General features: G+C 30.4%; 1 protein-coding gene across 2 annotated transcripts in view; it reads left to right on the top strand.

Annotated features, from left to right (window-relative positions):
* LOC139491426 (sialomucin core protein 24-like) overlaps nucleotides 1–17,338 on the top strand; it is a 66,897-nt gene that overhangs the window by 2,733 nt on the left and 46,826 nt on the right. For both annotated transcript variants that reach the window (XM_071279117.1, XM_071279118.1), the window contains exons 2-3: nucleotides 12,630–12,731; nucleotides 16,582–16,663. The gene's annotated coding sequence lies outside the window, so the exon portion shown is untranslated. The remainder of the gene's footprint in view (nucleotides 1–12,629; nucleotides 12,732–16,581; nucleotides 16,664–17,338) is intronic.

Here is a 17,338-nt window from a genome sequence, read left to right as displayed (position 1 = left end):
ATAGATTTACGCTACGACTGTAATCAGTTTAGGGTAAATAACGCAAACGATAGCGAGTAAAAGCGTTAAGAACTCATTGTTTTGGCATATAATTGGGTTTTCCTTTGAATTAATTGGGTTATTGAACCCTGCAATAGGCAATTGCATTGAGTTTTTAATTATTTTTATTGCGTGATCACGCAAATACGCAGCTTATCTGGAGCTCTGTCAAAGCATTAAAATATATAGAACTTATCAAATAATTAAAATGAATATTAAAGATTTTTTTTGAAGATAAAAATAGATTACATCAAAAACAGGAACGGCACTAGAAGAGGCAAAACAAACAGTTATTAAACATGCTGAAAGATATTCCAAACAAATAACACCTTATAAATAAATCATATTCTCTCAGACTCGAGTATCAATAAGGACAGATTTAATTTATTTAGTGTAAAGAAGACTTAAACTGTCTGCAATGCAAAACTATATTAAGTATTCAGGTGACGTCACACTTATAATATTTTAGTTTGCCAAAAAGTAGAGACAGTCAGTGGGTAGTTAGGTAGGCAATTTCTTTTTTTTTATTTTGAAAAAGAGAAATGGAAGTGTTGGATGTTTTTTTTTGTCATGCAGAGCCGATTAAAAAAAACTTTTTCTGATCAAGGCAATAAAAGATTTTAAGTAGGCAGCTATTTTCTATAGGTGGGTATGTTAAGGGCAAACAAACATATTCTTTTTTATTGCCTCAGTATTCACATGATGTATCATAACTGTACACATATATATGTCAATATAAAGTACAATGTATAATATACATATATACTAAGTTATCTTTTAACTTTTCAAAAATAAAATCCATATTATATATGGTCAGTGCCAATAAAAACAATATTTAAACATTTATCTACTTTGTAATTGTCAATTTGATGTCTGAACTTTTCTGTTGAAGTCCTAAAAATTTTATGTTTCAAAATATTTCAAAATTCATGTTATTAACGACATCATTAGGATAAATCAGAAAGCCAATTCCTCCCCAGGTTTTGAAATAAAAAAAGCCTTTTAGACAGCAGGGTTTTATTTTGTTAAAAGGGTATTGAAAACATAAAATTTTATTATTCATTTTCAGATTAATCTTGGAAAAAATCAATGAATTTCCTGATGTCAATTGTGATTCAAATTGCCTCTACAGGAAAAATGCACAAATTTAATATTATATTATTTAAGTTGAAGAAGACTAAGCTTCTACGTCATTTGTTCTCTGGTGGAGAGGTGTCTGATTGGTAATCATACCACAAAGCCTTATTTGTATAAGTAGGGGCAATAATTATTCTCACCATGATGTCTATAACACTATAAGAACCAAAATTACTTCTGTGGAAGGGTTTTCATCCAGTCAAGTATGGCTTCACTTGATGAATTTTGTGGATGAACTGTACCAGAAAAAAATTACTAAATATGCCCTATCAAGGAATTATTTTAATCTCAAATAATTTTGAATTCTGGATAGTATGAATGATAGTGATGAAAAGTAACCCAATTTAAAAGGGATGGCCATGCATACGTGTTTCTCTTTATTATATAGATTAGACCGTTGGTTTTCCAGTGTGAATCATGGTTTTACATGACTAATTTTTTCGGGCCCTTCAGTGTGAGCAAAGACTCCGTGTTAGAGGCCATTCCTTGACCTATAATGGTTTACTTTTATAAATTGTTGCTTGGATAGAGAGTTGTCTCATTGGCACTCATACCACATCTTCCTATATATATCTATTTGCATGGTTAAGGGGGGGTTAATTAGTTTATGCTGAAATATAAGTGAAAGTAAAATAAATTTTAGCTATTAATGCATGGCAAAAACTCTTTAGCACCATGTCTGGTTAAAATAGGTTTGTTTTCATCATCCATTCAGTGTTCTCCCCAGATATTTTGTTTAGCATCCTGGTAAAAAAGGAAATTTAAAATTACATCTTGTTTTTAAAAAAAATTATAGCATCACATTCATAACACAATCTATAAGAAAACAAATCTTAAAGATATTCCAGTTTTCAAAATTATTCCATATTCAAATAATTCCTCAGTTATAAGACAACACCATTATCAGTGTTCAGCCAAAATTGGGTATTCGATGGATGAATTTCACTCATTTGATGAATTTTATTGTTTACATGGTACAAAATGTATATGAGTATATACCTCGTATCCTTGACCTTTTACGAAAATAAGTGCTTATAAAATATTTTAAAGAGTTATTCCCCATGGAAATATTAATATAATGGAAATCACATACCATATTCTCTGAAGCCTTCATTCATTGTGTTCATTCTTACAAGATATGAAGAAAAAAAGTTTAAGAATTTTTTTGATAGATAAAATATGTGCAATGTGGGGACATGGGAACTTTGTTCTTTTTTTCAGGCCAAAATATATGTTTGTTTCGGCTCTCCCCAACCAGGTCAAAAATAAGCCTCCTGGTCAAAAAATTATTTTCCTAAAATCTTAAATAATTCTTTTGGTTCCGACATTGGTTCTGATATAATTGGATGTCTTCCCAGAACTCTCTGGAGTTATCTATCAATTTATCAGTATGTCAAACCATCCATGTGAACATGCTTTGACATCCTGTTAAAAAAAAAAGAAAAAAAAAGGACCAAAATAAAAACAAAGGACTTTCCTGCCTGTTCTGTTAACTAAGGGTAGACCTGGGGGAGGGGATACAGACATTCTTTTAAATGTGGCCTCATAATAAAATTAACTTATATAAATCTATGTGAAGTATGATTAATTATAGTATGATTACAGTATTATGTTTTTTACTATATTCATTGATATTCATAATATGACAATATGACTGGAGTTGAACTTTAGTATCTTTTATATAGAAATGGGAGATACCTCTCGATTTTGATCCATTCCTTTCAACATGGTCAAAGCCTGTGGAAGAAATGAACTCTTTTCAGATCTATGTCCAACTTGATCTATTCCCTTCAACATGGTCAATGCCTGTGGAAGAAATTAACTCTTTTCAGATCTATGTCCAACTTACCGGTAGTCCAAGTAACAATTCAATGCTTTCTCTTTAACCGAGTCATGCAAGTAAGTGTGTGTGGGCATGCATTAAATTTTGTTAATACATTTTTAATATACAGATATAATGGCTTGAAGCTTAAGATTCCCAATAATCATTTGTTAATAGAAGCTAATGGTATGAAACCAATTTTATGAAATGAGCAGAAGAAATAAATGAATGACAGTTGTCATGGTTATTGGAATAAATTGTAGGTGTCTGTGGCATCCCTCATAGACTAATTCAAATAACTCCATTTACCCTGGTCAACTTAATTTTTAGAATGTCCTATGAAAATTTAGTTTTGTAATGATGATATTGAAATAAGTGAATATATATATAACAGGCTATTATTTGAACTTGGAATTATTTTTAATTATGGAATTAGCATAATTTCTTGTGCTTGAAATTTTTAATAAATTCCATGTTTATTCTGTACTTCAATGGTCTATGCTGCACACAACACTACTATGACTACATATTAAAGAAGATAGTACATTTACAATAAAATGTACTGTGCCGTGCACAACACCATCTACAAAATACATTGTATGGAAAGTGTTATGAACTGCTTAAAACAAAATAAACATGGAATTTATTAAAAATTTCAAGCACAAGAAACTATGCAAATTCCATAATTAATAATACTTCCAAGTTCAAATAAAAGACTGTTAATATATAGTTTTAGCATAAATAAATGAACTGTCGGATAGAAATTAATCGACCTTATGCAAATGAATATCAATAAGTCTGTTCAGGGTGAACTATCTCTATGCAAAGTATGTAACTGTTGAAAAATGAGTTGATATAAAGAAACATACAAAACAGACCAAATTTCATCTTTTATTTCGCATTAATTTGTATGTTTCAAAATCAATCAAAGTCTTCTACATGTACATGTATACAAACACTTTCATTAGGTTGATTTCTATTAAAACAGCTCATATATATATGTTAATGACCGATACTAGGAAAACTACAAATTCTTCCTTGTATCATGTTTAAAGAGAATACATGATATAAAGTTCAAAGTATTGATCAATATTTGTTGTAAATTCTGACTCTGCATTTATTTATTATCATCTTCATCATTATCAGCCTTGAGGATGCTGTATAAAACAGGAAACACAGTGATTGAATTTAAATCTATTTTTATTCATCTATGATTGATTGATGAACATGATGTATCACATTTAAGCCTTTAATCCAATTTAAAAAAAATATGCATTTAAATTTTGTGAATTTTTTTTTTTGCAGCATTAGCAATGATTGCTTTTTTTTTTTTTTTATTGATTTCAATCCCATTAAAATATGCAAAAATTGTTTCATAATAATATTTGATTTGGTTAATATTCTATTAAACTTTATAAGCAGCAAAGAAAATATAAATTACATCACATGTCATTTAGTAAAACAAAATTTTCGTCATCATATAATAGTCATTTGACAATCTTAAAATAAATAAAAAAAGTTCTTTCCAGATACATGTACGTGTAATAATTATGAATCTATAAATTTAATATTGACATTTTTTCAAACATTCTAAGTTTCATTGTAAAAAATCCTAGAACTGACTTAGCGGCAAAATTATTTTTTTTCAACCAAAACTGTAAAACGTTTGATTATATGTGTTTAAATAATTATCTTCTGAGTAAAGACACATAAATTTTAGTTTTTAAAAACTTTAGAAACTTGATTTGAAAATTAAGTTGTAAAATCTGAAAACATTTCCAATGTAATTATAAAAGTTCACAGTGCACTCTTTATATATGTACATTATACAACATTTATAGTGTTAAGTTTATAAGTATGTCTGCCTTACACTTGTAGGACATCAGATAATTAATTACAAAGTTGGTGACGTGAGACCTTCAACTTGAGAAGATTAAGTCATGTGATGTTATTACTTCGATTTAACAGCAATCAATGTTGACTACTTCATTCTATTTGTGTGCGTTACAGCTAATTTCCTAATGCTTGTAGAGTAAAACTTTGGTTGTCTAGCTTGCTTTGTATAAATGATACATCAAGCTTTGTAATTTAGATTGAGATCTTCAAACAATATATATATATAGGCATAATTAAACCTGTATATGGACCATAATTTGCTATTGGCCTCCGTTTCCTATAACTATAGAAAAGTGATAAAATGTGAATTACTGTAAGAAAAGTTGTAACTACATCTAAAGATGCCATTATTTTTATCAACATACAAGTGTATGCTACTCTTCCCTAGAAAAAAAATTGAAATATACGAATTTCAAAGATTCTACAACCGTATTTTTGTGTCGTTTCTCGCGTTACTTTTTGCTTCCGAAGAGCATAACGCTGACTAATTTATAGATAATCGTCACCGGCAAATTCGTAACTTTTGCTTTCAAATAACAAAGAACATCGACCAATAAGAATAGTGAGAAGAAAATGCCGAGAACTATAAGTATTTATGTAGCAGATGTAAGAACAGTGGCGTGACTTTTGTGTCCGATTGCGTAACGCAAATTTTAGATGATGTAATCTGCTTTGTTGTAATAGAATTCTTAAAAACAATATGCAAATATGAACTCTCGCGAGATGTTCAAACAGGTAAATCAGAGATGATTTACGTTCTTGTTTTGATCTTCGTAATAATTAAGTAAGAAAATGACGTTATCGTTATGCGTTACATTTCACATGACACAGAAGTCCAGTTATTTATTAAAATTGGTTTTGTCCTTAAGTTCTAATCATTTCCGGTCATACGTGAAACATGTGACTAACATGTGATCACGCCCTTACAGCCAGACATACGATATACTAGTTCTAAACATTGTTTTTGTTTCCAACGGGATGTTAGCAAACATAATCTGTAGACTCATGTTTCGACTTGTTTAAAAAAGGAAAATACAATTTTCAAAGAGATTGCGCCGGGGGTCTATTATTTTTCCTATGTGCATAATGTTACATACGACCTTGTGTGAAAATAAATGCTCAATGACTTGACAAAATCGATTTCAGATTTGACCGACGTTTAAACACACTACGTTTCCAAATAACGATGTCCTTGGAAAATTCAATCGAAATTACGTCTCTTATCATGGTGCTGATGTTCGTTGGATTGATTTTGCTTCAGCAGTAAATATTACTGGATATTTTAGGTGAATAAAGATAATTAAATGAAAAATGCATGTTAATATACCGTTACACTTGGAATGTACAAAGTTGGTAACTTTGTCACAATTTTTAATTATTTTTTTTTATTCATGTTCTGCAAACACTTTTCAGAAACGCAATAAAATTGTCAAAGGAAAAGTAAACTTTTACCAGGCATGACTTGAAAGGAAGTACTTTATTAATTTTAGCCCACTAAAGTAGGTTAAAATGTGAAAACCATGTAGATGGTGTACAGGTCACAAATATCACATGGTGCCTATTTTAAAGATTTTAATTCAAAGTTAAAAGTTTTTTTCTTTACTGGATTTAAAGAATTTTACATTGCCAATGATTTGGAATAAATTTTATATAACTGGAATTTCAAAACCAAATATAAATATATTTTTTTGGCCAAAACATCAAGATACAACGATTATGGTATCCTGTATCAATGAAGAAAATATGGAAAATTCTGAATAAATTGTACTAATTGTTTTCAAAACAAGCACATATTTAGGAGTTTTATAATACTGTTACATTTAAGATGGATTTTAAGAAAAAGTATACTGTTCAGATTATTTAAAGCAGATTTTGCAATAAAATAAAACTAAAAAAATGCTTTCGGTTTCTTATGGTTTCCTGTCACGTTTAAAAAAAACTTTAATATAACATTGAAAATAGATTTTAAATATTAACATGAAGCAAGTAACACTAGTAATGGTGTTTATTTATGCCTTTTGAATTATATTGTGCAAAATAAAGAAAATAAAGATTGGTTTCCTGTTTGGTTTCCTGTCACGTAAACGGTGAATCAAAATGTATTAATTTTTTCTCGAAAAACTCAATTGTTCCATTCATACTATTCTAACACCAACACAATTCACAAAATAAAAGTTAAAATTTTAGAACTTATAAAAAAGGATACAAAAAGAAACCAAAGGCCGAATACCAAATTATGGTCCATATATTTAAATTTTATTGAACTTTATTTCAATTACAATTGTACAATATACAAACAAAGCTAGCAAGCTAACCAAAGTCTTGCTCTACATGGGTTAGTAAATTATCTGTAAAGGCGAAATTATGTTATTTTTTCTAGAGGAAGTCAAAATCTCCTGATTTGTAAGCCTTATACCACCCCTCACGTTAATAATTCAAATCATAAATTTTTCAAAGTTTCAACCCCTCAGAAAAATTGTCAGTCTTCATTGTTTGTTAACCTGATGTCACCATTAATTGTTTTTGTATCACTGATGAAGGTAGTTGTTTATACATGTAAATCAAATAACTGGTTCATGTGTAATCCTGCTTAGTACTTTAGCCTAGTACTAAGAAGAGTTCATATTTGCCACTGAAAGGTTACTTTTAAAATAAAACAACCAATATCCAGCCAAAAACTGACTGATGAGACACTATCTATCTAGTGTTTTCCTTAAAATTATTTTCAAGTTGTCAAGGTAGAATTAGGAAGCTAGATAATAATCATCTAACATGACTAATAAAATCAAAATTTTCTTCATTCAGCTACATGTATGTTATTAAAAAAAAGTAGTTGAACTCTTAAGATGACTATTATGCAAGGATTAGTGATGATTTTATGATGATTTAGGTACAATTGTAGAACTACTCACTAGAGATAAAATTATTTTGTGCAATTTTCATAAAAAGTAACTCAAGCAGAACTTTATCAATAATCTTTTGAAATCCGTATCCTGTTGATAGTTTCATCACAATATTGTCATTGAATTGATGCTTGTATATCTAAAATAATATCTTTTATATTGATATTATCCTTTTACTGAACAGATTTTTTTAGGGAAAAATGATTGAGTTTATTCATTTATAGAATCATACATTTTGAAAATTTTGTGAATCAAGATAATCTTAATTTTTTCGAACTGTCTGAAAGATAGCATATCTGACATGTACATATTGTTTTCGTAGGAAGGTTGTTAATATTAAAGGATATAGACATTAAAAAATATGAAAATAATAAAAAAAACTTTTGAATCTATTCTAAGTATTTTGTTATACTTGACCATTGTTGACTTGATAAGGAAATTGCATTGTTAGTTGATAGTAGATCTGTGAAAGTCTTAAAGTCTTTTTGAAAATTTGGGTGAAATTGAGCTTGTATCTATATAGTATATACTGTAGATTCATTTATGTTCTGAATTCAAATTTTCGTGGATATTTAATTCCTAAAAAAGACTATAACACGCTGAAAGAAAAAAAATTTATACTTCATTTTACATTTTAAATCATGGTTAACCTATACCCACTAAATCCATGAAATGAAATTGGATCCACAGTACATTATTAACTGTCCTTGGTTGAAAATACTATGTTGACCTCTACTGATGTCCTTCAGTTTTTATATGACCGCAAAATTTGAAAAAATTTTCGTCGTATATTGCTATCACGTTGGCGTCGTCTGCGTCGTCGTCGTCCGAATACTTTAAGTTTTCGCTCTCTAACTTTAGTAAAAGTGAATGGAAATCTATGAAATTTTAACACAAGGTTTATGACCACAAAAGGAAGGTTGGTATTGATTTTGGGAGTTTTGGTCCCAACATTTTAGGAATTAGGGGCCAAAAAGGGCCCAAATAAGCATTTTCTTGGTTTTCGCACTATAACTTTAGTTTAAGTTAATAGAAATCTATGAAATTTTGACACAAGGTTTATGACCACAAAAGAACGGTTGGGATTGATTTTGGGAGTTTTGGTTTCAACAGTTTAGGAATTAGGGGCCAAAAAAGGGCCCAAATAAGCATTATTCTTGGTTTTCGCACAATAACTTTAGTTTAAGTAAATAGAAATCAATGAAATTTAAACACAATGTTAATGGCTACAAAAGGAAGGTTGGTATTGATTTTGGGAGTTTAGGTCCCAACAGTTTAGGAATTAGGGGCCAAAAAGGGACCCAAATAAGCATTTTTCTTGGTTTTCGCACCATAACGTTAGTATAAGTAAATAGAAATCTATGAAATTTAAACACAAGGTTTATGACCATAAAAGGAAGGTTGGTATTGATTTTGGGAGTTTTGGTTCCAACATAATAAGGGGCCCAAAGGGTCCAAAATTAAACTTTGTTTGATTTCATCAAAATTGAATAATTGGAGTTCTTTGATATGCTGAATCTAACTGTCATGACTGTGTATGTAGATTGTTAACTTTTGGTCCCGTTTTCAAATTGGTCTACATTAAGGTCCAAAGGGTCCAAAATTAAACTTTAAGTTTGATTTTGACAAAAAATGAATCAGTTAGGTTCTTTGATATGCTGAATCTAAAAATGTACTTAGATTCTTGATTATTGGCCCAGTTTTCAAGTTGGTCCAAATCGGGGTCCAAAATTAAACTTTGTTTGATTTCATCAAAAATTGAATAAATAGGGTTCTTTGATATACCAAATCTAACTGTGTATGTAGATTCTTCATTTTTGGTCCTGTTTTCAAATTGGTCTACACTAAAGTCCAAAGGGTCCAAAATTAAACTTGGTCTGATTTTAACAAAAATTGAAATCTTGGGGTTCTTTGATATGCTGAATCCAAAAATGTACTTAGATTTTTTATTATGGGCCCAGTTTTCAAGTTGGTCCAAATCAGGATCTTAAATTATTATATTAAGTATTGTGCAATAGCAAGTCTTTTCAATTGCACAGTATTGCGCAATGGCAAGAAATATCCAATTGCACAATATTGTGAAATAGCAATTTTTTTTTTAATTAGAGTTATCTTTCTTTGTCCAGAATAGTAAGCAAGAAATATCTAATTGCAAAATATTGTGCAATAGCAATATTTTTTTTTAATTGGAGTTATCTTTCTTTGTCCAGAATCAACTTAAATCTTTGTTATATACAATATACAATGTATATTCACTTTTTACTACCAACTGATAAATTAAAATAATCTTTACCATGCAGTGATAACAAGCAGTTTTTTTACATCTTAATATTTTATGATGTATTTAAATGAGTAGTTATTGTTGCAAACTCCATTAGAAATTTTAATTGAGATTAGTTTTGGAATAAGGGAAAGGGGGATGTGATTAAAAAAATTGGGATTAATTTTTCTCATTTGAAATTTCATAAATAAAAAAGAAAATTTCTTCAAACATTTTTTTGAGAGGATTAATATTCAACAGCATAGTGAATTGCTCTAAGAGAAAACAAAAATTTTAAGTTCATTAGAACACATTCATTCTGTGTCAGAAACCTATGCTGTGTCAACTATTTAATCACAATCCAAATTTAGAGCTGAATCCAGCTTGAATGTTGTGTCCAGACTTGCCCCAACCGTTCAGGGTTCAACCTCTGCGGTCGTATAAAGCTACGCATCTGGTTTTCTGTGTTATTTGAATACTCTTCTGTTTAAAGATTTCAAGGTCATAGCAGGCATGTAGCAGGAATTTAAAATCATACTCAACTTTAACAGTTACGATTAAAACAGAACATCCACTTTAACAATGCTTATTTTTTTTCAATTGGGGTGGAGGGAGGGGGGTGGTGCCGGGATTTTTAGGAACCCCTTGAACCTCCTGGCTACCTTAGTGCAGGGTTGCCTTTATTTCACATATTCAGAGCTTGTGGTATTGTTGTCACACAGTCCATTACAGTCTTCTGAATGTCATATGATTAATAATAATTGCATATATATGGTCAGATCATATGTTTTTGTACATCATATGAATTGGTTATATATAGATATAAGAAGATGTAGTTGAGTGCCAATGAGACAAAAATGCAAATTGTGAGGTCACATTGCATTCTTTAAAGTGTGAAAAAACTATGAAAGGAGGATACTGAAATCCATATGATCAGGAAGTTTAAATGCTGTCATGCTAATTTTCAAACATTTTTTCTATTACCGGTAGTAAAAAAATAAACCAGAAATGACTAGTTTATACATGATCTTGCAGCAGTTAATAGATTTTTTTTTAATAAGGCTACAATTTACTTGTATACAAGTCTAAGATTACATTGTATAATTATTAAACATTGTATTTATCACCTTGATTAGCATATTTATCTATGAAAGGCTAGCCATCAATTTCATATTTCATAGGATCTATTATTATATCTTGTTGTTTCTAAGAGTACTATGAACACATGTTTACCTTTATCTTAAAATTAGAAATATTTTTATTTGCCCAAACCCTACCCAAAGGTTGGGACAGGGGGTAGGTAGGTACATTGCGTAGACAGACATTTTTTTTTCAGCAAAGAGAAATTGAAGTACAAGATGTTTTATAGTTTTCATGTCAGAAAAATAAAACAATAATAATAAAATAATAAGATTTTGAGTAGGCAGTTATTTTCTGGGTAGGTAGGGTGAGGGCAAACAGACTTGTAATATCTGATTACTTTAATCATTTAACATTTACCTTCACTTGACTGTAAGTGTTGCTCTTGTTATTTGTTTTATCAAACCAAAATATTCAACTGATCAGAAATATTACTACTCATGATACTGAAGCTTTGAAAGTTCATGGTGATGAAATAAAGCATTCTACAAATTGAACAACACAGGGAATCAAAATAGATGTTTGTGTTCCTGTTGCTTGTAGGAAATTAAATGAAATCTTTCGAAAATAAGTTTACATCATGTACATGTATTTCTTCATTTCTCAATCATGAAACAGTTGATTTTCTAAAACGTTTTGGAATCATCAAATCAAAAAAGATGACTTTTGAATACCTATAATAGGTCTGTTTAGAAGTACTAAAGTTCTAAATTTTCCCATTAGAATCAGAATAAATCTATCATGCCATGCCCTCTATGTTCATTTTAGCATGGGTAGTCATTATATTTGTCAAAATTTCACATCTTGCTAACAATTGGTATAAAGATATTAACAAAAATATACCACCCGGGTAATGCATATATACCCATGTTAAACTGGTTCTCTGTAACTATTTAAACTCTTACATAGGGAGTGTGGCACGCATGGTCATGGATTTTCTTCAAACTTCACACATTTACTAGTCTTGATGAAAAAAACAAAAAATCACAAAATTTTGGTTGCTGAGCACATTGGTTGCCATAGCAACCGATGACCGGTTTTACCTCTTCTGGATATCTATGAATTTAAGCGCAAAAAGGCTATTTTCAACATAATTAATAATAAATGATTAAGAGAAAGAATGTTTTTTTATGATTTTATTAAATATAAAAATTTGCATTTTATTAATGTAATTTAATAACTGATATTTTCATATTCATTTTCAATCATAATCACATACACCCCCCTTTTTATGTGGTTTGCATAAAGTAAAAAATACCCTTTTAAAATTAGCGTAGAGCATAGCATGAAAGTATTATTTCTTAACTTTTGATTTTCATAGCTGACTTGGCTGTTAACTTAACAGTGTTAAGTCAATCATTTGTATAGAAGTTAGATTCCACCGTCTTTTTTATTTGATTGACTGATGATCATATTCTTTCTGTATTTTCAGCTGTTAACTGTGAAACACAAAACAAAACAAACTGCTGTACCTATACAGAATGTGCTTACATCAACTGCACAAATGCTACTGATACAGGGGCTACCCATGAAGGTAAGTCCACATTACACAGAGGCAGATTTAGAGGGGGTGCTGGGGGACCAGGACCCCTCTTTTGTTGGGAAAAATGGGTTGATTATATAGAGAATTACTAAAGCCTGAGCACCCTATATGGCAGTCAGTGCCCCTTTTGAATATTTCTGGATCTGCCACTGTTACATGTACCACGAAAAGAACAGAATTTGGGTCTTGGGAAAGGTGGGTCATTAACTTTAAACAGGTCTGATGTTTAAATCCAATTCCATTAAAATATAACATTGAGTTTAGAAACACTCAAACCTTGCATATGAAAAAGAAGATGTGGTTTAATTGCCAATAGGACGATTCTTCACAAGAGATCCAATGACACAGAAATTAACAACTATAGATTACTGTACAGCCTTCAACAATGAGCAAAACCCACACTTTAAAGTCAGCTATAGAAGGCCACAAAACGACAAATGTATATTGTGTTATGAAAATTATATTTTGAAATGAAAACTGCTTACACACACAGTTTGCGAAAAGTGTCAGTCCTCAGGATTTTACCACCATAATTTTGCATAGGACTGACACAATTTTAGTATTGTCCAATAGAGTTAATAGTGAGGACCAGTTGATTTTCTTCAAGGACCACCAGGGAAAAAAAGATTTTGCGAACTCTGTACACAATGTGTTCTTATTGGTCAAGGTTATAAGTCATCAAAGATGCTGACATGGCTGAAGGGAATTAGAATTCAATTATTGTCATTGGTCTGTCCATCAATCCATTGTTCGCGTTTTTTCTTCATCGAACTTTATCCACTGCCTGGCAATAGAGAATTCTCAAATCTTATCAAAATGCATTAGTGACTGTTTTTGGGTTGATGTTTAGATCCCATCAATAACTGAAGATAGTTCATCCTATAATTAATAATTGTATATTTGTATTTATAAAATACATCTGAACTTCCAAGTTCATTTTGCATGTATTGATATCACTATAAATGAGAATTATCTTTAACTAAAGGAAATAAAAAGGACTTAAAAGATTTCCCAATTTACATACATCTGTCATAAGGCTAATTTGGACTTATATTTTAATTTATTATTTTATTCAAACATGTCAAAAATTGGACTTTTACAAAAATACTGTTTTTACAAATTTAATAATTTACATGTCAAAACAAAATGTGAGTTAATTAGTGACATTTGATATTTAAGGATTTGTGACAGATTGAGAATTAATGTGAGAGAATTAAGCATATAAGAGAATATGTGTTAATTGGATTATAATATATGAGGACTTATAATTATCTTTTCTTTAATTATGTGAAAACTGTTACTTATTGCTAGGTGTTATGAAATGTCATATTAATTTGAGTATTGTTACAAATGAAGTATTGTCTGATTAATAGTATAAATATTGTGTGAAAATAAATGTAAAACAGTAGAGAATAGAAATAGTGTGGATAAAGAGTAAGAACAGAGAGTCGAGATAGTTACAGTTAGGAGTCGTACATTTGATATTGACATTGTCCTATGTTTATTTCTTGGACTTGGAATTAAATGATAATCAAAAGTGAATCTGTTTGATCTTTGATAACTGCAACAACTAGTTCCTGTCATTGGTGTAAACGTTTTTCTAATGATTTTTCGCATAAAATTATGACCCCGTAACAAGGCGTATCGACTGAGCCAGCAGCCCCTTTGTTACACATCTTCCACTCGAACAATGTTAACATATATAGATACAAGAAGATGTGGTATGAGTGCCAATGAGACAACTTATCTATAAGAGGGAATTCTATCATGTCATAAAATATCTGTTTCCCTGCACTGTCAAGTGACTACCTGATTCATAAAACACATGTTACTTGCATGACAGTATTAATATCATTATCAATTTATTATCAACAGGAATATTTTTCTGAAACAGCAATTCCATATCTGTTACTGTCATGGAATATGCTAAAATGAGGAATAAGTTTGTAATTCAAATTTTATTAATGCAGAGTAAAAAAAAAAAAAAATTTAGAATTAGAGACATGGACTCATGAGCAAACTTTTACAGCTCTGACCATAACATCAACTCAGTGGCGGATCCAGGGGGGGTTCCGGGGGTTGGAACCCCCTCTTTTTTGTGACCGATCAATGCATTTGAATGGGAGTATATAGTTGGAATCCCCTTTACTCTGTGTTGGGAACCCCCCCTTTTTAAAATGGCTGGAACTTTACTCTGTGTTGGGAACCCCCCCTTTTTAAAATGGCTGGAACCGCCACTGCAACTACTGCTTGATAATTTTGTAATGGCACTAGCTCCACATTCTATGTTTTGTATTTTGACAATGTTTGATAGCTTCTGGTCAGGTTTACTGGTGGTATATTGATATACATTTTTGTCTTGCCTTGTCAGTCGCCAATATTAGTGAGACATATTTGTCATTTAATTTCTATGGAGATTGTTTGGTCCTGTACTTTCAGTCATGGTTCATTCTATGGAGATTGTTTGGTCCTGTACTTTCAGTCATGGTTCATTGACCTTGAATGCTTTTCGTAACTTATATATGTTGAAGTACCTTTGCTATTTTAACTGTAACATTCATATTTAAAACAGTTTATTTGCCCTTATTTTCATGGACATACTAGAGTCACTGTGAAGTTTTAAGAATTAGCTACTATATATGATTAATTAAAGAAGCTACCATATTTTCTGTAAATAATGGTTGTAAGTCATACATGGCTGTCTTACAGTTTTCAATTAACGATATCTCATTTTGCATTTGAAATTTTAAGTGAAGAATCTTTTATATTTAAAATTACTAAACCATCTAATAAAGCATTTCTTGTTACCATGGTTACTTTGGTTCTGATTACCCAACATGTATTTGGTTATTATTTTATCTTGGGTAATTGCTCTTCTTAAACAATGTTAAATGCTTGAAATTAGACAACTATTATCTTTTCTGAAAGCTTGCTAATACCTCAGGGGCCACTTCCTATATACACGGTGATAGGACATGCCACTAGAATAGGTCACTTTTCCAAGCTTGAAAATATGGGAATAGGTTGGGAAAACTGTCAGAAATATATGATAAGGTTGATAAAGTTCCAATTACTTGTATATGAAAAGTCCTATATTTTTTTTTACAGTGGAAAGTCCATGATATAAACATTACACACAGATTTTTAGTCTTCAATATTCCACTTTTCCAACAGACCCCACCAAACCCAAACAATATGGGAAAAGGTTACAATTTTACCTTCGCAATACATGTATATGAAAAGGTATACAAAAATTATATGAAAAGAGTGGGGTAACAGAACCCCAGCGACACCCCTATAAATAAAGTATTAAAGAGGCCCCCCAGGCTAATAAAGATACATGTGTTATGACCATTTAAAACAATGCCTGTTTTGTTTCCTTCTGGGTAGCTTAGTGAGTTACAACAGTTTCCCATTTTGTTGGCATGCCTATGACAATCACATTGTGACATATGTCTTAGATAAAGATAGGAAAATATGAAATCAAAAAATTGGTTATCTGCTTGTTTCCAAGAAATTTTGATTTGAATTATGTTAATTTTTTGGGGAATTTTCTTAAAACTTTTCAAAAAGGAAAAGTTGTTTATAAAATTGTCAAATTGAGTTATGGCCAAATCTCTTTATATTAGTATACCTGCAGGAAACCAACAAATAGTTTTGGATTTGCCATTTCAAAATATAATGCATTTTGGGTAATAATTTTAAAACTGTATGCCAAAATGTTGTGATTGGTTCAAATCCCTCTAAACAATGCAAATTCATCCAATGATAATTCAGATTCTAAAATGTTCAATTGAAAGTCTGATGGATATTTTGAGTTTCTGTTTAATTTGTTTTTCAGGTTGTCATGCCAAAGTCAACTTAACTAAACTAGAAGGCATTTGCAAGAAAGACACCGTTAAAACTATTTGTAAGTTGTACATGTTATATTGAACAATACAAGTTCTTCACTGCATAATAAAAAAAATGTAAATGTATATTGAGCAATTGAATCTACACAAAACATCAGTTTAGAGAAAATGAAATTTCATAATAAAAAAAAATGGCCACAACAATAAAATGTGCTCAAAATGGTGTTAAACACCCATCAATAAGCTAGTCATGTTTTGCAATGAAGAATCAAAGAAAAGAGTGGAAAACGATACCAGAGAAATGAGAGAGACATACAAACTCAAATAAAAAACCAACAGACAAGCTAAGGCTAAAAAAGAAAAAGACAAACAGACAAACAATTGTCCACAAAACACAACATAGAAAAATAAAGAGTAAACAAAATTATTGAAACTTTTATGTTGTTTTTTTTTCTGCCAAAAGGAATTTTAAGTTGTGACTGTGACTTTCTTTATAGGCTTTTAAATGAGTAAAATCTAGAAGAAACTCAGTAAATTGATTCTTAGATTTAATGTACTAAAGCATGTTTGACGCAATGATGTTCACAGTCTGCAGAATAAATATGAATATATATTTTTCTTTGTGTTTTTACAGGTTCAGGTCCAGAAGCAGGTATGTAAAAGGGTCAGAATGGGGGTTTCCTTCATTTCTGTATTCTTTTAATTTTTAATGCCATTTATTTCTATTCTTTTTGCCTCTTATTAACC

This window comes from Mytilus edulis, chromosome 10 (assembly GCF_963676685.1).
Source record: "Mytilus edulis chromosome 10, xbMytEdul2.2, whole genome shotgun sequence".
NCBI classification, from domain to species: Eukaryota; Metazoa; Mollusca; class Bivalvia; order Mytilida; family Mytilidae; genus Mytilus; species Mytilus edulis.
This window is presented reverse-complemented; position numbering and strand designations above follow the sequence as displayed.